A 21,533-nucleotide genomic window follows, 5' to 3' on the forward strand; every position below is an offset into this window, starting at 1 on the left:
AAACACTCATAGTTATAGTGTGGTTAAAAGTTAAATTTTAACCATAAATCCGATTTTGCATAATATGAGACTGTATTATGCAAAATCAGCTTTTTGGAACTTTCTACCACATTGTATGTCATTTCCCTTTTCAAATACTTGCATGAAGAGGTTTTATATGTCATTCATGCATGTGTGAGTAATTTAACGATCTCTTCTGTGCTGTATTCAAACCCTCCTTACGGTTAGCTGTGCGATATTGTCCAATGTTCAACCCACAAGCCACATCACCCATGTTCACACGTGACAATATTCCATAAGTATACAAATACATGGTACAAAACTTTACACTACAACTGCACAAACCTGATGCAATGTGCAGTAGTGTCATTAGTGGAATGCAGGCCGATTATGTGGTTGCGCTTTGAAGGGAGGAGGGACTCAGAGCATCAAAAACAAAAGTGAAACGTATTGAACATGTCATAACATTGTTTTCAGTTAATATAGCGATTTTGAAAGAATAAAAAGTAACGTGATGATCTAATGTGATATGTTATAGCCCCTAATGCCACACTGTGGAACATTTCAGATATGGTAATAACATTTGAAGACAAGCAAGTGGCAGACTCCCCTCTAGAAGTTACTATGTACTTTTTCAGCCAAGAATTAAGTGTGTGAGGAAATGAGTTACCTCTTCATTTTGCTATGTGTGCTTGCACCTGTTTGCCCCCAAAAGTCCTGAGGCTAAACGTTTCATTGGCCACGTTTAACTTATTCTGATTATGTAATTGCGAGACCGACTTCCCCGAGGTGGATTTGGCGGTTAAATAATCTAAGCTTTTGGAGTAAACTGTACATTAGCAGGCTTACAGTGGGCTGTTTGTAACACATTCAGGTCAATCCTTCTCCTCTGTAATGCCTTGAACTGAAAGAACTCCCATATTTCATTCTAGGAAGTGTGTGAGGCCACAGGGATACAGCTTTAATACAATTTGTCAAACCTGTTAATATAACTTTGAATTCATAACCTTAAGTAGCATGTGTGTTTGTTTTTATTTTACTGTTAGTTTATAAAGGGACTGTATATAAGAATTTGATTTAAGATTGACCTGTCTGTGCCCCAAATAGAATGCCCCATTTATTATAGTTATAGATATAATGTAGTGGTTATTATAGGTTAGCCATTAACCATGTATTAATTATAGTTTGGTGTTTGGCTCTGAAGACAAATATCCAGTCAGCAAGCAGAGTGAGCCTCATATGAGTTGCTTTGCATTTGGGTTGAGCAGTTTCAATGCTGAAATCCATTTGGTTTAAACCACAGACTGTATATACAAATGAACATGGTTAACCTGGTAGTCGCCACGTTTCAAATAGGAAGTGAGCGTGGATCGCTTCCGGCTCCATCGACTCTGGCTCCAATTCACTTTACATTAGAAAACTGTTGATGTCACACTCCCTTAGTCAACTTCTTTATACAGTGCATGTTTTAAACCTAAAAGGCCTCTCTCTGATCTGAATCGTCACTACCTAAACCCCAGAACTTGCAGCCAATCAGTGATCAGTGCTAGTGCGGCCTCTGTAGTGAAGTCAGTGGAGGTTCTGAGCTTTCACATGAAGCATGGCGTTTCTGCATACTGAGAAAAACATATGTATAGTAGCAGCCCAGGTTCAGGTCCACCTTTTTTTCTATAAGAGGTACTCTTTCCATAATACAATATTTGTCATAGGCTTAAAATTCCAGCTATGTATGAGGCTCAGAAGGTCACTGAGACTTTCCTAGAACAAAATAAGCTTCTAAATAAATTAAGTAAAGCTGCAATATGACTATATCATTTGAGAAACGTTCTAGTGGTATAGTATCTGTGAAAGTATAGACCTGTTGTTGTATATAAGAGCTAATATAATTTGCTATAAACATAAGTTTTTAGCAAATTAAATAGGCTAATTTAAAAAGTATCAGATGTGCAAGAAAATGTACAAATATTATCCTAAATTATAGATTTTTTAACAACTTAGCATTTCATGTTTTGTAACTTAAAATGATATAAGCATAGAAAACAAAATCAAGTGTCTTAACCTGCTGGTTCACTGAGTGGAGCAGTTTAAATAAGGCTACAGACATTAACAGCAAGTTTTCTCTCTGTGTATTAAAGACAATGTTAACAGCAGGCAGGCCTGAGTAGTTTGTGCTCTCATAAGGGAGAGGGTCTAAATATTAAGGATTAAGCTACTTAAACTTGCTCAAATGAAATAAAACCTCAAGGTATGATTGTTTTTTTAATAACACAGTTTAAAGTCAGTCTAAAGCACCATTTCCAAATTGTGAAATTGCTAATCCATTTTAAAATAACTGTGATAGTATTCCTCAAATATAAAGTAAAGTTGGACCGCCCTTTTAATATTAACATTCTATAAGTCTAAGCAACTGCAAACTGAACATTGCGCATACTTAAGTCCTTGATGAAGCACAGTGTAAAACCTTTACTTTGTACATATTAGATGCCTTTGACTGTGTTCCTGAAGCTGTTTATGATGTTTATTGATTAGGTATTTGTTAAAAGCTATTCCTACAGTTACCCTGTGGGGACGTGCTATAGTTTCTTAGCTGTGAACCTCTTTTGAACGCAGGATAAAGAGTACAAAGATCGGGTCGATAATAAACACTTTTATTTATAGGAGCTATAAGTGCTTCATGTGCTAAAGGCTACACGTTTAAACCCACCAAGTCTTACATAATACTGGACACTTACAGAAGCAAGTACAAGTCCACTATAGTTTAACCATACTGACCACAAATAAACCCGCTGTGTGCTGTCTGCATCTAATTAGAAAACATTTTTTGTCCTATAATCAGGAAGTAGGCATTTGCATGATAGTTGTTGTTAGCTTTATCGTCAACATCAAAACTCTGTACTGGTCTCTCAGAATTGTGAAAAACACTTATAAACATATTGCATTGAACAATTTGGTTGCTCAGAATGCATAAGGCAAGTAAGGAGCAACTTTTGGACCACTGTAAACTGTTAAAATTAACTCGCTCTGTTTTTCACATTTTTTAAGACCGCACAAATCGGGTACAGAGCCTTAGCCATCTCATGTTAGCCAAAATATACAGCTAATAATCATCCAGTAAACTGTTCACAGTATGTAATTTTGATTGTGGTTAAGGCCACAAGCTTGAGACTTCAGTCATTTCCTGTATTCACCGGTCAGTTTGGGGCTTTTAATTGAGAGATCTGCATTCAATCCTGTGTCAGTAAAATCATGTGGTTTGGAGTAGAGTTCAGACTTTGAAAAAAAAAAAAAAAATTCTTGTCTTAATGGCAATTAATCTGTTTTATTTACATTTCATATACATATTGAAGTACATTTGTATTGTTTTTAATAAGCCAAAATAACATAAATAATAATCATGATCGATCAATATAAGGACTCTATTCATTTATTATTTTTTCTGCCATATCATCCAGCTCGAATTGTTTTGAAATTATTACTTCAAACAATTACAAAAAATGGAGATAAGACGTTAAAACAGGAAATTACAAGTGGAAAGTTTCTTTGTGGTACATGTGTTATATTTCCGGTCGTCCCTCATCCAGTCCTCCAAAAAACCCCTAGAAGACTCTTCCTGGGACTGCCTCAGTGCAGTGTGGTGCTGAGTAGGCGGGGCTAAGGGATGGGGGCAGAGCTTTGGTCTATTCGCAGCTCTGCCCCTGGGACATGATCAGCTTCACAGAGGCCGAGGGGGCCATGGGAAGGCCTCCGACTTGCACCATATAGATCCATGACAACGGGGCCAAATGGCAAACCCCCTGTCAGTGAAGAGAGACTTTTATAACTTTGATATTTTACTAGACGATTATTGTTTATTAGAGGGTGGTAGTAGTAATAGTTAGTTAGTAGTTGTAGTAGTTGTATTAGCAGTAGTAGTAGTTATTGTAGTTGTACTGTGATTTATTATGATGTATTAGAAGGAACTACGATGATTATTCTTTACTAGAGGGTGGTAGGGGTAGTAGTACTAGTAGTAGTAATAGTAGTAGTAGTAGAAGTAGTAGTACGCAGAATGAATCACAAGGTTATGATATTTCTAAACCAAAATAATAGGCCAAGCAAACTAATAATAATTATGCAAAATTAGAATATTGAGTAGAATGATTTATATATATTTAAGTCTATTCTTAACTGTCACACTGAGGGAGTTTTGCAGTTAGATGACCCTTGGTGTAAAAGTTACTGTAAATACATGTTTGCACTTGTGTGTGTATGTGTGCAGCTCATGCTTTTTACCTCCCAGTGTTTTGGTCCTGGCCCCTCCCTCCACACTGGCTCTAGGTCCTGGAGCTGTGAGCTGCTCTGTGCCCTGGAGCCCTCCATGTAGAGACGATGTGTTTGGTGAAGGCAGGTTTTGGTTTGGTGAGAGGTTGGAGAGTTGGATCCTGCCTCCTGCGTGTTGCGACTCTGGGTTATATTTAGTCTCGGAAAGGCCACTACAGGCGCACATCAGTTGGAAAAAAGGAACGCGTGGGGAAACCGGACCTAGCTCTGTGGCGGCGCTTTCCTCAGTAAGTAAACCATTTCAAACAATAGCTTTCTGTTTGCAGTCATTCTTAGCATAATCTCTTTAGTCCAAGCTTTGTTCAAACTAAAGTTACATTACTCTTGTCATATATTCAACTCTTTATCCTAGTAATCCTCTGACTCTGCGTCCCTTTGCTGTAGTTGCTGTGGCAACAGTCAGCTTCACTTTGACTTTAAACTAGCTTTAAGATAGGCCCCCTAAGAAATATTAGTTGCCCATGCTATAAAAAGGTGTAACTTCTGGGGGAATTGTCTGCCATCTGCTTGCATTCTTGGAGATGCTATTGCTTTACTTAGAATGTTCCATTGTAAAGCATTAACGTTATCCATCTCCACGGAGACAAGAGGTTGATACCACCAGGCCAAGTTACAGGTTTGTTCTGTAAAGAGGCCCACTCATTAAGAATGCAGGTTTTAATGTATTTGTAAGCACAAAAATCTTTAACTGAAGAAAAGCATAACAGATTAATGTAATGTCATACTGAGTAACATTCCCGGCAAAGTGTTAGCATCTCCATGGTGACAAGCAGGTATTCAAATTCTCCCTCACCAAAAAGTTACTCAGTGTGTTGCGTGGAGTGTTCTTTGACTGTTCACCAGTTTGGGATGTTAGTATTGAGATGAAGTTATTTAAACCCAGACTGACTTTTTGGATTTGATGAATACACAGTTATTTTGATACACGTTTTGGCTCCAAGATCAAAAGTTAGTTGCTGAAAACACCTTATGTAATACACGTATTGCCTGTGTTAGTAGTTTTCCCCCCCAGGACTCTATTACATCAGTTCTTTCATTTTAAACAAGAAGTACAACTGCCTTTTATGGGCAAAGGTGATTGGCCAAAGAAACCAACTGACAATCAGCTTCAGCGTTAGACCCCCAAGCTAACGTTTACTTTAGGGTTGAAATTTTGTTGTTTTCTTTTGTGGTATTGTTCTATAAATATAATTGCCTTCATAGTCTATACTGTTGACAGTTGTTGGTGATGTAAGCCAATGTAATGCTAGTTTTGCTGCCCAAACCAGTGAGTGTGTGGGCTGGGTCAAAAAATTGCATCAAAGTTCAACCTGACCAGTATTGGCAGCTGTTATTGTTTTATAATGCTAATAATAAATCACTCTTGCTCCGGTTTCTTGGAAGATGGCATATAAATAAAAATGGTTAGCTTTCTAAGGCGTAAAAAGGTGTTGAACAAGAAGTAATCCCTGTTTATACTGGCCATTTCTTTGTGGAATCTGGATTAGACTGAGCGATATGACAATAAAAAATAATCACTGTGATAATATGATATTTTGGTGAAATTGTTATGTAGTTATTCAGTAATTCTCTGTTCAATTCAAGGCTATGCTCAAATACCCTTTTCAAACCCACCCCTCCTATTGGTGAGTCTCTGTCGTGCTCTGAGTGAGTGACAGGAGGTCTTAACCAACCACAGTGAAGCATGAACTCTCAGAAGCAGACAGTGGCTTAACTTACCTCTTAAAGGCAATAGAAAGAAACATTGAAAGTGTAAGTGAGGTTAAGATTAAGGTATACTCTAATGTCCTCATAGGGAAATTCCACTGAAGCAACCTGTCAGGGGCAATGACCCATCTCCAATTCTTGAGCTAGACTTGGTTAGGAATATCTTAGTGCATGTTTTGGATTTATGGGGGAAACCAGAGTGCCCAGATCTGGTGAAAGGACTTGGGCTTTAAAGGATGTTTTGGAGGAAATGTATTTAAAACAGTAAATGGTGAAATTTTTACATAGCGCTTTTCCACCTTCAAGGCACTCAGTGCTCTTTACATCCAGGAACCACTCACCCATTCACATGCACATTTATACACCAGTGTACGCAGACACTGGGAGCAAGGTTTGTTAAGGGTCTGGACACAACAAGTGTTAATTTGTGGGAGCTGGACTCGCAACGCCAACCTGTGGTTCAGTGGATCTGACTGCTGAGTGGTATCCAAACCGCCAACCTTCAGTAGACAAACGCTCTACCAGCTGAGCCACTCTCATAATAATATATTAAATTATATCTTTACCTTATCTTACTTTTGTTATTCATAACTGATTGATGTACAATATTTATTCCTCTTCAATCACTGAAATCACCTTTAGTATAATTATGACTTACTTGATGCCTTAAGTTTTAAGAACTTTGGACCAGTCAAACCACCCATGAATAGACCCAAAACAACAAAACATTTTATTATAGTGCTATGCTGGTAGTGTTTTGATATCTTTAGAAATCATAAACTCAAAATTCTTAGTTCATTTGATTTACTGTTTAGACCTTGGTGTGGTGAAGATGAGATGAAATGATGGCCCTAACAGCTCCACAGAACATGACAAATCTACACACACATGATTTATTACACTGGATGTATTGCAGATATATGTTGGCATTTAATTTTTCCTATCCTACCCTATCCTATCTTCCTATGCTGTTGTGGGTGCTCATAAAGGCTATAGGAGTCAAGGCGAGGTGAAGGTGAGTAGTTGGGTGATTGAGAGGGGAGCAGGGTCACAGCACTATGACTTAATCCACTCAGATCTCACCTGTTTAATTTACAGGCACTCCACAACCGCACCAAATCATTACCGCTGCGAGCATCTTTCAAAAAGTAATCAAAGACCAGCACTTAAACAGATGGAAGAAGTTCTTTTGTGGGAAAACGTTTGTGTCATCGAGAAGGAAAGATTTTGAAAAGCGATTGTGCGTTAGGATGAAAAGAATTGCACAAGCTTTTATCATGAATCTGTGTTTGCAGGAATCCTATAGGCTCTTAGTGGTTATTGTAGGGTATGATATGACTAAAAAGTCATATTGATTGATTACAATTTTTTATATGATATATTCTCTCAATATTATTATTCTGAATATATACAAAAGAGACCTTTAATAATTAATTATCATTTAAAACTATAAATAAATACATTCTATTTAGTCTGAACTGTGCTCTGAACCACATGCTTTTACTGACGGCATAGAGGCTCCATAATTCATACAGAAATAAAACTATATCCAAACTATGATGTGTCCTCATCAAAACCTCACCAAATAAATTGTTTTGTATATATTCATAATGTGCATACTTTGTTTAACCTCTCAAGATCTCAAAATTCTTGGTTCCACTCGATGAGATCATTAGGTGATACTGACATCGAGTGCTCCTCTGTGTTTTCAAACTCCATTCCCCATCTTGGGCTGTTTTGTGCAGCTAAACAAACCGCAGCTAATGTTTTAGTTAGCAACTATTGTTCTTAGCTTGTTTTATCTCACACCTAAATGTGCCAGCAGGTGGAGTCCCTGTGCCCTCTGTTGGCAACAGTGGCTCATTTCATGTTATTATATAATCCAATATGATGAATACAAACCTGGAATACCAAGACTAATGTGTCCAAAAGTAGTTTGAAGTCTGAATAATGCATCATATACAACCTTTAAGGAAACATGAGTTGTGCCTTATGATCAGCTGGGAGAGAGTTGTGTGGTTTTGATTTGGCTATAACTTTTTGTCATTGCTAATTACATGTTAATTTACGTAATACCACTTGTTTTTATTACACTCTAGACATGTAGTATCTGTGTCATCAGAAATCCTCTGTCAGACCTTGCAGAAATAATGGAAAAACACAGCTTGCCCGTATTCTTACACAAGTTTGAAAAAGCGAACGGAAAAATCCTGTTGGGTCAGTGGAAATAGGCCCTGAGAGAAAATAGCATTGTCCATGCTAATGCCGGCTCCAGAGACGAGTGCAGCGTGGCCATTAAAGTGCCAGAGCGATACAATCAATGAACCCGAGCACCCACTGCACCGGTCCACTGCAGGACAGAGGGGCAACCTGCAGGACAGAGGGGCAACCTGCAGGACAGAGGGGCAACCTGCAGGACAGAGGGGCAACCTGCAGGACAGAGGGGCAACCTGCAGGACAGAGGGGCAACCTGCAGGACAGAGGGGCAACCTGCAGGACAGAGGGGCAACCTACCGGACATAGGGGCAGCCTACAGGACATAGGGGCTACCTGCAGGACAGAGGGGCTACCTACAGGACAGAGGGGCTACCTGCAGAACAGAGGGGCTACCTGCAGAACAGAGGGGCAACCTGCAGGACAGAGGGGCTACCTGCACCCACCACCAATGCTGCTGTATGAATGCAGTCTGCACGTGAGAAGAGTGTCTCCAGAAATATACCATCCAATGTTTTCTCTCATTTTATTTTAATGTAAGCATGTTTTGAATAATATATGTACACTCTAAAGGAGTAGATGGAAATTGCAAGAATTTTTAAGTCCTATCCCTGGTGATTTAGACTATTTAGAAAATACTATCTCCAAACTCAGTGTCAAAATTCAAAGCAGATATAGCAATGACTGGCTTGTGATTCCTGGAAAATTCATAAATTCTTGTAAACCTGGAAAATAATTGGCATGTTTTCCAGGCTTGGAAAACAAGAAACAAAATGGAGAATAAGAAAAAAGGCCAAATGTCCTGGAAAATATACATTTTGCCCTTGAAAATGTCTCCGTACTTTGCTTTGGTGTTTATTGGATAGCAAATGTATGGAGACTTTTACTGCCACCTATTATAGCAGTTTGCTTTTTGAAAAACTCTAACATTTTCCAAAATGCAAGAAATTACACACTCAAAATTCCTATATGATTGGGTTCACATATGTTGTCCATATACTTTGAGTTCTACCGTTACTAAAATGTCCAGGAAAAGTTCTGGAAAGTGATTTCAAGCGAATTGTGGCAACCCTGATTTATCAGTCTGTTCCTTCTATACCTGTCCCGTATCGGTTCATGCCAATTTATGTTACCCAGGGCAGTGAGTGCTATTGTGAATCTTTTCTGTGGCATTTCACAGACTTATAACCTATAAATGGTTGTTGAACTTTGTACAGTGGAATGTAATGTTACTGCATACGCCCCAACAGCACAGCTACACTAAAGATTGGGATAGATCTTAGTTTGAAATGTGTTTAAGATATTGACTACGGCAACTAGATGCTGGTGGTGTTTTGCAAATACTAATTATCTTAGTTTTAAATATTGTAGTTCTGATTGGGATTTTAACACTACTAACGACCTGTTTGCTAGGTGTAGCTCTAGCCTTCTTCATAGGGTTCCAGTATAATCATATTTTGCACAAAGTAGTATGTCACGATACAAAATTTTCAAACTCGATACTCAGTACATAATATTTTCAACATGAAATCATTCTTTTACCATGTGGTCTTATATTTGTGTAATCCCTCAGGTACACATGTATGTTGCACAGTGGTACATGAGCATATACTAGTCGATCTGATTTTTGATACTTTTGACAACCCTAACACAAAGTTTTGTTGACAACACTCCTTTGGCATGTCGGCTCCATGTTCTATATTAAAGGCTTTTCTCAGTCACAAATGCAGCCTGTTTTTCTTTAGGCCAGATTTCTCATTCTCTATACATAGGCTATATTTAACCCATATGTGTACACTGTGCATGGTACAGCTTGATTGTTAAAGACAGGCAGATGTGCATTTATTTTAAACATGTATCATAAGGGACCTGCTCGTTGAGGTATGAAATTATGTTCTGCTTTTATGAGGTCAAGAAAGATGTGTCACGCAATGCAACGCCGGATGGTATTTCAATAATTCAGCTGCTGGATAGTGCAGGCTTTTTATTGGGCCTACTGCAGGGTCTGGTGCTGTTGATAAAGATGAAAAAGATGTCAAAAAGATGAATCTGGTAATGTTAATAAGCCTGGAAAGTAAAAAGTCCAATTTAGGACATAATGAGGTACCTTAGGTTTTGGTGCTAGTCACTTGGGGTTGGTAATTGTGTAGTAATTTAAGTAACATTTGACATATTCACTGGGACTTTAGTTCTTTAATAAATTTTTAGATTCATCGGTTGATGTCAGAGTCAACCAAAATTTGTTATAACCGGCTAATAATTGTATTTATTTATAAGGACAAGGCTTTAAGGTTTTTAGGAATATCATGTGCTATATGTCAATTATTAACCATTATATATGGCACTTTTCAAGACACCCAAATTGCTTTACAATGCATTATTCATTCACTCCATACTCCCTGGTAAGTTACAGCTACCCTGGGACAGACAGAAGCGAGGCTGCCAATCTGTGCCATCGACCCTTCTGACCAACACAAACACTCACACGCCACTTTCACAATTTTACCACTGGCGCCCTACTGTGGCACCTGTTATTCCCAATGGTGTCCCATCTGAGAACTAACCAAGCCTGGCCTTGCTGGCTATCTGAATTAGTTAATTATCTGGATTAGGCTTTGACAAGCCACTATAGCCTATAGTCTATGCAAAGTCTTGATATTATGATTGTGAGTCTTGTATTGTGTGTCATAGGGAACTGTGAGGGACCCCGTGATTCTCAGCCCTAGTTCATCCAAACACAAGCTCATGTAGAAGCTCTCCTTGATGGCTTCATCTTACAAAGGATGTGGCTACTGTATTACATTGCCTTGAATATTCCATAGTATGAAAGTAAAAATATCTATCTTGCATAACCGTTTTCCCCTTCAGAGCTCAAATGCCATACAAAAAAGTCTATACACCGTCACCAGACATATTCATGCCAGGACTCAATTTGTATTACAGCTTTTGAAGAATTTTTTTTTCCCATTGGGATTTTTTGAGTTTTTATTTGCTTTTTCTTTGCTGGGAGGGAGGGTTTAGGACACAGAGCACTCTGGGACAGTTATCCATTTCCTTGTTTCCTCTGAATGTTGGTTCATCTGCTCATCTATTGACCAATATCTGTTTCATTGTTTGATTTTCTAACTGTTAGCTAAATCCACAATTTTGTTAGGTCTTAAAGCCTTGAAACTCAAGTTATTATGAGTATCTAAGAGGGTGATAACACCAGTTATGGTAAGATTTGTCATAAAAAATGCCCTGTTAATAATTGATACTAAAACTAATCAAAACAGGTATCAATACTAAAAACAAATGATATGACACAACACAGAAGCATGTGCAGAGCAGTGGATGGTCCTTTACTAAATACTTTTAGAATGGTCTTGATCTATGTCAGAACTCAGAACTAGTAGAAGTATATACTGTAACACTAAAGACACTCCTAAATGTGTGGAAATGTGTTGAAAATGATGTGACAACCCAGAGGAGGCCAAACTGTCTAAGTCTTCTGTGAAAGCCTGTTTTTAAACATCATGCTTTAAAAAAGTATTTTTTTAGTAGCAAAATCAAGTTTAAAGTTTTTGCATTGTGACAAGACTACAGTTTGGGTACAGTTTGCTGTTTGCTTTATTTTGTACCAAATAAATAGTTTTAGCACTTTACTGTCTGTCAAGAACAAACTACCAAAGCTGACTAGCAGATCAATTTCTTTCTGCCAGAGCAAAACAAAATTGTATTCTATTTTCCAGCAAACTATTTTGTTTATGACTCAGAAAAAGTCTTGTCATTTCAGTTTTGTTATCATCAAATTATTATTAAAAAAACAGTAACACACTCAAACACACACACACAGCATTTTTAAATACTGACCCCTGCTGTTAAAAAGCCAAACATTGTGCAAACTGCCACTAGCGACAAAGCAATCACCCTGTGGGAAACTAAATATACCAGTTTAAAAGCAGCAGATGTAGACATAGCTCTGCCCTGGTAACAGTGTTTCATTGTTGTTGTGTTTAATGAAAAGTGAAAATGGCATTGCACAAAGCTTTCCTGTGATCACTGAACGCATCATCTGTTTCCTGGTCGTCTTTAGTCAGCGCTGTGTGTGTACACCTCATGTACAACATTCCTACGGCTGCGTTTACACTGTTACATCAAACGCTGCTTTCATTTTAGTGTTGTACTGTTTTGAAGAATGCTCAGTTCTGGGTAATTGGGTAGTAGTTGTATTAGTAGTATAGTAGTTGTTGTAATAGTAATTGTAGTAGTAGTTGTAATAATACCACATTCAGTCATGGCCAGTTGAGATCAAACATAACAAATAGACATAGTGAAAAATGCCTGTTTTTCAAGGTATTTTGACCAGTAAAAACTCAACTCTATAACTCAATCCGCACAGATACATAGACTACACTTTAATAAGTCTTTCTATATTAGCCCAAAGCATGACTCACCAAAAATAGCTTGTTGCATTGAACACAACTTCTTACTTCTTAAAGCTGTTTGTAATGAAACACAGTTATATATCTTTCCAATAAGGACTTGTGTATAATACATAATTCAACTCCTTTGTTGTGAAGTAAAAAAAATACTTATTATTTTTTCTATTGTAAAACCTGCTCTGCTTCTTTCATCATTATAGATTCTCCACCAGCCTCTATGTATAATCTGCTGCATCATCAACCCAACCCTGAACATTTCTTTCTTTTCTCTTTATCCTTGTCCTTTCATCTTCTCCTCTTTTCCCTCTCTGTCCTCCCTCACTCTCTTCTCTACCTGCTCTCTCTTATCCTCTTTCTCACCTCTATCTATCCTCTCTTCCCCTTTTCTCTCTCCTTTCCTCCCCATCGCTCCCTCTCCTTCTTTCTCCTCCATATCGCTCTCCTTTTCTCCCGCACTCCTCGTTCTCTCCCCTCTTCTCCATCCCTCTCTCTCCCTTTCCTTCTCTCTCTCTTTCATCCCGCTCTATCTACTCTATCTCTCCTATATGCTACTCTCTCCTTCCCTTCCCATCTCCCGCTCTGTCTATCCCTCTCCTGTTACCTCTGTCTTCTCCCTCTCTCCCTTTACCCTCTCCTATTCTCTCCTCTATCTCGCTCCTCTTCTCTCTCCCTCCTCTTTCTCTCTCCATCCCTCTTCCGTCTTCTGCTGCTGCGTTGTGGGTCTTCTTCTCTAATGGGCTGCTCATACATTACTTTGCTGCAATGCATCTGTAGCAGGCCCATTAACATCTCATCTCCATTACTCTCTCTCTCCCTGTGCTTCCTTATACATGCCTGTTTACCTTTGCATAGCATTAGCCACCCTCATCTGCACCTCCAAATGTTTGTTTTGAATATTTCTCCACGCGGTCTATTCTCATACTTTCCCCTGTAATATAGTCCTTTGTAAGTGATTATTAGCAGTAGCAGCCCCTCTCCACATTCTCCTCCATTGGCAGGCTGTGCTGGGAGGTTTCATGGGAGGAATGCCCTTGGTTTGACCGTGAGAGAGGTAGAGAGGGAAAAGAGAGGGAGTGAGATGGGCGCTGCAGTAAGTACCAGGGAAATGAGTAAGACGTTTTGTGCAGGAGCTGTGTGGTGGAGGGCTCAGTGTGTTAGAGATAAGAGAGTGTTACATTAAGTAACTAGGCCCAGCTGTTTTTACTGTGGTGTGTGAGGCAGCCCTGCAACACACACATTCAATAAGATTTTCACGTTGTCACAAAAGGACAATTTAGTACAAGTTACCATAGAAACCAAATGGCGATCTGATGATTCCTGTGATGGTATGATATTTTTATTATGTTGTTATTAGGCAAGTGTCACGATTATGATTTAGAGTATAACTAACTAATAATATGCAATTATTACAATTGCTAGTTAAAAAATTGCTAGTTTAAAAAATGTATGAAAATATACTCAAATGATTACACATGTCATTTACTTAAAAAAAAACAAGGTTTATTTTTCCCTCAGGCACTTCCCAGTTTAACAGCTTGTTTGGATTGTGGTTGTAGGTGGAGTTGAGGAGCTTAGTTTCACTTTGAAAACTTGTTAAAACATGTTTTATTGAGTTTCACTTACTTTCACTAAAATCCATTCATTATATTGTCAGTTATCATTATCACAACTGTTCCCCTACATCTGGTTGGTTAACAGTGTGTTGATCATTAGTTAATTATTAATGAATTAGTTAATCTGCTTTTGTACATTTTTAAATGCAAGAGGCACCTCAATTTTAGAGAGTAATCATGTTGTAATGGTAATACTCATTAAATAAAAGTTTAATTCTCTCTCAGTGTTTGTAATTAAGAAACTGTTGATCACTTTTATTAGTGTGGTGCCATAATTAATGTACACGAGACCTGTTGTTTGTGCTTGATTTCACAGCAGAGTGGCTAACAGTAGTGGTGGGTAACCGTAGTGCTGAGTAACAGTAGTGTAACAATAGTAGTGGGTAACGATAGTGGTGAGTAACAGTAGTGTAACAGTAGTGGTAAGTAATAGTGGTGTAACAGTAGAAGTGAGTAGCAGTTGTGTAACAATAGTGGCGGGTAACAGTAGTGGTGAGTAACACTAGTGTTGTGGTAAGAGTAGTGGTGGCTAACAGTAACAGTACTAGTGACTAACAGTAACAGTACTAGTGGCTAACAGTAGTGTTGCATGGCCATAATCTCTGGTCCTACAGTGGATTAAAGGGGTAGAGCAGGCTGCAGGAGCTGTGCAGGGAGCAGAGCCGGAGCCTGCAGATCAGTTGCATAGCAACAGGAACTTTTTGAGGGCAGAAATCTTTCACCACAGGAATGTGTCAGGCTCGAGAACAGTGGGAACAGATCAACCAGAGACGCACTGTATGCACCCAAAACTCTGCACGGGCGAACATGGGATACTGAGGAATACAACAACTCTGCTTCACCAGAGAATATGACTGTCTGTCCCTCTTTAGGTTGTTCTGCACAGCTGTGTAGGCTCTTGTCCCTCACCCCCTTATTTAGAGAATATCCCACATTTTCATTTATAACATTTGAATTGTTTAAAAAGTTAGATTTAAATAGAAAACTTTTCTTTTTTTAAATTGCAAAGAAATGTGTACTTTTTGGGTGTACTGGCTTTCAGGGTTTTAATTTGTTGGTGCGTTCCTACAGTCCTTTTCTACAATTCTACACTTTACGGGGATCAGTTACGGGGATCTTAAAATACCGAAGACACATTTTTAAAAATCTGTCTTTAAGTATTTTGGGAAAAATCATTATTACACAGTGTAAGCCATTCTTGTGTTTGTTTTTACTATTGCAGAGTATTGTTGAACTGTAGCACAGCTGTCCGGTACATGCACTGTAATATAACAAAAGCTTATTTGTTCTGTACAGTTGGTCTACATCCACGCTTCCTAGCTTAGCACATCAGATCTTTAGCATTGTCTCTTTTGACTTTTGTTGCCTCTGTATGTTTCCACCTCCAGTACTGTGTGTGTCTCCATTAGGCCTATGCTTTATGACTGTCCTTGGGGAGTAGATGAAACTGTCAATCATTCTACACTAGGACACATGTGACACACAAGGCCAAATTTTGTACATCCCCCAAAAGATTTCAGTAATCATTTCAAAGGCACATTATGTAACTTTTCTGATGGAGGGTCTGCTAATATTTGGAGATTTTATTGCTTCTTGAATGCTTCACAGTATAGAATTAAAGTTATCTAATGTCATATGGACATTTGACATGTTACAGGTCAGATCTGTGGAGAGGCTTTTCTGTTTGCAGTAAAAATGCATATTCATTTTTTGAGCAATACAATGTAAATGAAAAAAATCCAAGAAGTGTAATGCCATAGTGTGGAACATTTCAGGCAAAGGAAAAATGAGACAAAGGAGGCTGATGTCCTACCAGAAAAGTTACACGGTTCATCTTTAACTCTTACATCCTATAAAAAATTCTATTCTCCTAAATAGTATGATGAAGAGTACAGCTTACCGTCAACTTCTGTCTGCAGCGGGAATAAACAAAACATCATTAGTATTTTCCAGCATCATTGATTTGTCTAGCAGTGTACGCCAATATGAGAGCATTTTGTCCTCATGAATTCTGATCACAGTTTTGGATTATTTTATAGGAATGGTCAGATTTTTTTTCAACCAGCACCGATATCAGATATTTGTCTTGCTGTTGTGATCAATAACTGATACTATACTATATTTAAATATTGTAAAATCTGTGAAAATGTGAAAATCCATTTAATAGAGTTTTAGATCATGTGTTAAGACATAGAGGGTCTGGTGAGTGAAAATGTATCTGCCATGTTGAAATTTTGCTATAACAAAGTAACTGGAACCAGATTTATAGAGCAATTTCCCAGAACTGAAGGCAGAAGACCCCAATTTTGTTGTAGGTCTGAGTTATCTTATTGTTAGAATTGGACTATATGACCCTGGGACAGACCATCTGCCAGTTTTACAAGATAGATACTTTTCCCCTGTCCTCTTTGTCTTATCGGCCCAAGCCTTTGTCATGCCGCGTGAGTGACAGGCAGATTCAACCAATCATAGTGAACTATTTGCAAACTAGAAAAAAAATAAATAAAAATTGTTACATTCTAGCTAACATAAAGCTACAAATTCTTACCCAATCAAAGGTTTTCTCTGAGATATTTTTAGTTCAAGAGTATTATTATTCTCATGGTTTAACTTATGGTATGGTATGGTATGGTGGTCCACATTCCACTTAAAAAAACAAAACAAAAACAAACCAATAATATAGGATGCTAGACAAAAGTTTTAAAATAGTAAAGTAGTGAATGAATATTTGGCACTGCTATCATCAACTAATGATGAAGTGAGAAAATCAATATGTATTTAAAATAGTGCTTCTTTGTTGTTTTTAGACTTAGCCTTTTATTGTTGTGCAGTGCTTGTGTATTGGTGAAGAGGAGGTCTGTGTGACCCTAGCGAGAGGTTAGAGGCCTCTGGGACTTGTGCCATTAATTACCAACCTATGCATGCGTATACCATCCACTGCTCTGCACATGCTTCTATCTACTACTGCACTCTGGAGACTGACCATGGCTTTTCCAATTAATAAGCCTAATGGTTATTGGCAGGTGGTTGGTGAATGCGTATGAGATTTGTGCTTGACCTGGGGCAGATATGGCACTTTATGGGTTAACACCACCCCTCCCCCTCCACAAGGAAATGGTATTTTTATGGATGGTAAAGAAGAGGCCATTTATTAAGAAAGGACAAATAGGACTAAGAGCATTACAGTGATGGGACTAACATTCTTCAGGGTAATTAGGATTAATGACTCCACGCCCCAAACTAAATGCACTTCTCGGCATCTCAGAAATGGTGAAAATATAAGGTTTATTTACTATTAAAATGTCCTGGGGCCTTGTTCTATGGAAATAGTTTAAATTACCCCCGAATATATCTGCCAATCTTTCAGACAAGACCAAAATGAAGCTGAGACTGTAAATCGCAACTGGTAAATCAGAAAGGCTGCAGTTGTTTAGGTAACGTAATGTCTTTACAATGAGAACTGTTTTTTGTCTTCATTTTGTATTATGTATTAAACCTGCTCACCTTGTTTTTTGGCAGTTGCAAATAGGTCTGTACAATTAATAAAATTTTAATCGAAAATGAGATTTAGTCATTTCTACTTGTCAGTGATCAGGTTAGATTTTAAATCAAGAGGTCTTTAACCAATCCTCTGTCAGTAAAAGAATGCAGATTGGAGCAGAGTTCCGACTATGAAGAAAGAATATTGGTCACCTTGTCACGTTTTTACACAGCGCTTTTCCACCTTCAAGACAGTCAAGGCACTTTACATCGAACAACCACTCACCCATTCACACACACGCACATTCACACACCAGTGTACACAGACACTGCGGGAGAGGTGGATTAAGTGCCTTGCCCAAGGACACAGCAACAGCATTCATCTGTGCGACCTGGAATCACACCACCAACCTGTGGGTCAGTGGATCTTATAGCTCTACCGATGATGTTTATTTCGAGAGCGGGATTCAAACCACCAAACCACCGCCTTTGGATCAGTGGGCAAACACACCTGTTTTTTGTGTTAAATAGCAATGATTAGAAATCTGTTTAGGAAATATTCATATTGAAAGCTATATATATATATATATATATATATATGTTTTTAATAAGACAAAATTCAATTGCATTGAAAATTGCAATAGATCAATACAAGGCCTTTGTGTCATATCACCAAGCCCTATGTCTAAGGGTGTATTGGAAATGCAGTCATTGTTCATTTATTAAGAAAAATTAAATTGCACCAGTGCCTAAAATTTAATAAAGACTGACTAAACATTGAGACGGTTTATTCCCTCATCCGTCCAGGAGTGGTTCAACATAGAGACTGTTTCAGCATGGTCATCTGGACTTTGTTTTTGTTGTGTTTCTGGATGGAAGCCGAAACGCCTTGATCGCAATAACAATGTCCAGATGACCGTTGTTGAAGCCATGTCTACATTGACTAAAGACTGACTAAACAGCAGTTGAAGTCATACTTTTACTACATTTAGCTGTGCCGCAAGTAAGTAATCTAAATGAACTGAAAATGAAGTTGCATGACACATTAGCAGAAAGAGAAAAACAAAAACACGGCCTGATATTGAGAGCCTGATTTCATATTTCACCCATCATGACTCAATTCCCTGCTTCATTTCATTTTCACATTTATTTCCATTTAATTTAATGCACCAAACCACATTTGTCTGAACTCTTTCAATCCACCACCCTTAAATAGATTTGTGTGTTGTATATTTATATATTCCAATGAACTGTTTTGGACAGTAGTAACTTTTTAGTTGTACAAGAATAAAATGGATAATGCAGTATTTCTTGGTGTCACACTATAAAATATTTGTGTTATGATTATTGTATTTCGTGGAAGAAACATCACAATTTTATGCTTATTCACAGTCGTCAAGCAGCAGTGAAGGACAGATCACCAGTCCTCTTGTCTAGTGTATAAACAGCTTTATGAAATCAAACCTTTTTGTGAATGATGGTAAAGTTCATTTGTACAGGATACAACTGCATGATTCTATGGAGATACACAAGTGTTATGACGTACTGTGGAATATTATAGTCAAAGGAACAGCATTAACATGGAAACAAGCAGAAGCTCATAGTTATGTATGTATGTATGTAATCAATTTAATCTATTTCTTGGCTAAAAAAAGTTACATACTGAGGCTTTAAAGATAAAAACACTTCACATTGGAGTGTATGTAGCTTGCGCGGTAATAGCTCAGTTGGTAGAGTGTTTGTCCACTGAAGGTTGGCGGGTTTGAATCCCGCTCTCGATGTAAAAACATTGACTGAGCAATCAGACACTTCAGTCTTCAGTCTTCTGTACTAGCTGTAAATACTTTTTTTCATTGTAATAATTTTTACTCACTAACAGCAGTATAGTCTCCTCATTGAAGACAGTAAAGCCGTAGTGCTGACTTTGTCCCACAGTTGAGGGGCTTATGAGGCGTAACTGGTCCTTACCTTGAGCCTGTCCTCTGTCCCTCCTCTGTCCTGCTCTGCTCCTCCTCAGCTTTGGTGCACTGCAGAGCGCGTCTCCCAGACATGCTGCATTGATATTCAAAGGTTGTTTCTGATCCCCATCGCCGCTCCCTCTCTCCCTGTGTCTCCTGTACTTTGTCTTGTTCGGCCATGACCAAGATAAATGGCTAAAACAGTTGTCCTTTCACACACGTAGCCACAGTAGACTCTATAGAACATTCCCATAAATATTTCTTTCAGTATATTGTAGAAGTAAGGGTAAAATAACCTTAAACTTTGCTCTTCACTGACTGCACTTACCTTCTGCAGCTGTTGCTCCTCTGGTTCGAATAGGCTCACACGTTTCACTATAGTGAGTGTGGTCTACAGCTTTTATTACCCATAGAACATAGGAGCCTTTACCTGGCCAGCCAGAACCACACGCTTTCACAAAACTTTACAAAGACGAGTCTGGAACCATATCCTGCATCCCCAGTGATTGACTGGCAGATTAACCAATCAGCATACAAATAGACTGGGCGGAGGATTTTTGCAGAATCGACAAGCGAAGCACCAAACTCTTATTTATCACAGGTAAAAGAAGTTATATATGTTGTTCTCAATAGGAGAATAATTTTTGTCAGGACAGTGGTTTGTCACGCTCTCTGGTCCATTTGCAGACTTTTTTGGATGAAAACTGAATGCAGAAGGGACTGGCTAGTCAGGCAATAGAACCCTGATAACACCTGTCATAGGGCCACAGTTTGGTGGAGATGTATTACGGCTCATTATATCAAAATGTCTGACGGCCTTTGTTTAAGGGGTCAGTGCAATGAATCTTTCAGATGGTTAGTACCACTGAGCCACCACACCATCATTTAAAGTCATGAATCACAATACAAACTTTCATAAATTGCATAGTAAATATCTTGTGACAATCTGGTTTGCCAAATCATCCATTTTCTTCAGTACAGTATATTGTAAAATGGAGCTTGTTTAAGCTTTTATGCTATAAGGTTTAAGGTACACTTCTTTGTCCCTGTTGGCTACTTCTTTGTATTTGACCCGTTCAATGCTGCAGCCTGTCAGGAGTAGTGGGCACCACAGGACAAAGCTCTGGGACCCATCTCCAGATCTTGAGCTAGGCTACATTAGCTGAAGGATTTGACCTAATGCACATGTTTCTGGTTGGTGGGGGAAGCCAGAGTTCCCAGAGAAAACCCATCCACAGGAAGAAATATGCAAACTCCACACAGAAAGGCCAGGATCACTCGAGACTCAATCTCACAACCGTTTTGCTGAGGAGTGAGTGTTAGCAACTCTGCCCCTGTTCCATTATTTTGTTACTTAAAGGTCCTATATTAGAAAACTGACTCTTGTGAGATTTTAGCCATGTTATAATGTTGTTACCTGCCCAGAAAACATGCCCAGAGTTTTGTGTCATTCACACATGTTTGAGTAACCCTTCTTTATTAGTCTGTCTACATTGCCAAAGCTCAAAATGCTCTGTTCCCCCTTGTGATGTCATGTAGTGATAGTTCTCAAGTTAACAGCTACCTTTACCTTTAGTTCAGTACAGATCCAGGACTAAAAGTATACAACTGATTCTAGTGAAGGTGTATGTAGCACTTACTGTATCACCATATGGCATCACAACGTGGAACAGTGTTTTCAGTCTGAGAGAAGAACTCAGCCTAGATATACAGTGTGTTAAACATGTGTCAATGATTCAAAACACAACTCCAAGTCTGTTTATTATAACATAGATCAGAAAATAGCCTAGTATGGACCCTTTAAAGGAACTTGGACT

General features: G+C 38.4%; 1 protein-coding gene across 1 annotated transcript in view; it reads left to right on the plus strand.

Annotated features, from left to right (window-relative positions):
• Positions 1-4,399: 4,399 nt before the first annotated feature.
• The window catches only part of atp2b2 (ATPase plasma membrane Ca2+ transporting 2), a 143,866-nt gene continuing 126,732 nt past the window's right edge, over positions 4,400-21,533 (plus strand). The window contains exon 1 of the mRNA XM_055221696.1: positions 4,400-4,547. The gene's annotated coding sequence lies outside the window, so the exon portion shown is untranslated. The remainder of the gene's footprint in view (positions 4,548-21,533) is intronic.

The sequence above is a fragment of the Periophthalmus magnuspinnatus genome, chromosome 5 (assembly GCF_009829125.3).
Source record: "Periophthalmus magnuspinnatus isolate fPerMag1 chromosome 5, fPerMag1.2.pri, whole genome shotgun sequence".
Lineage (NCBI taxonomy): Eukaryota > Metazoa > Chordata > Actinopteri > Gobiiformes > Gobiidae > Periophthalmus > Periophthalmus magnuspinnatus.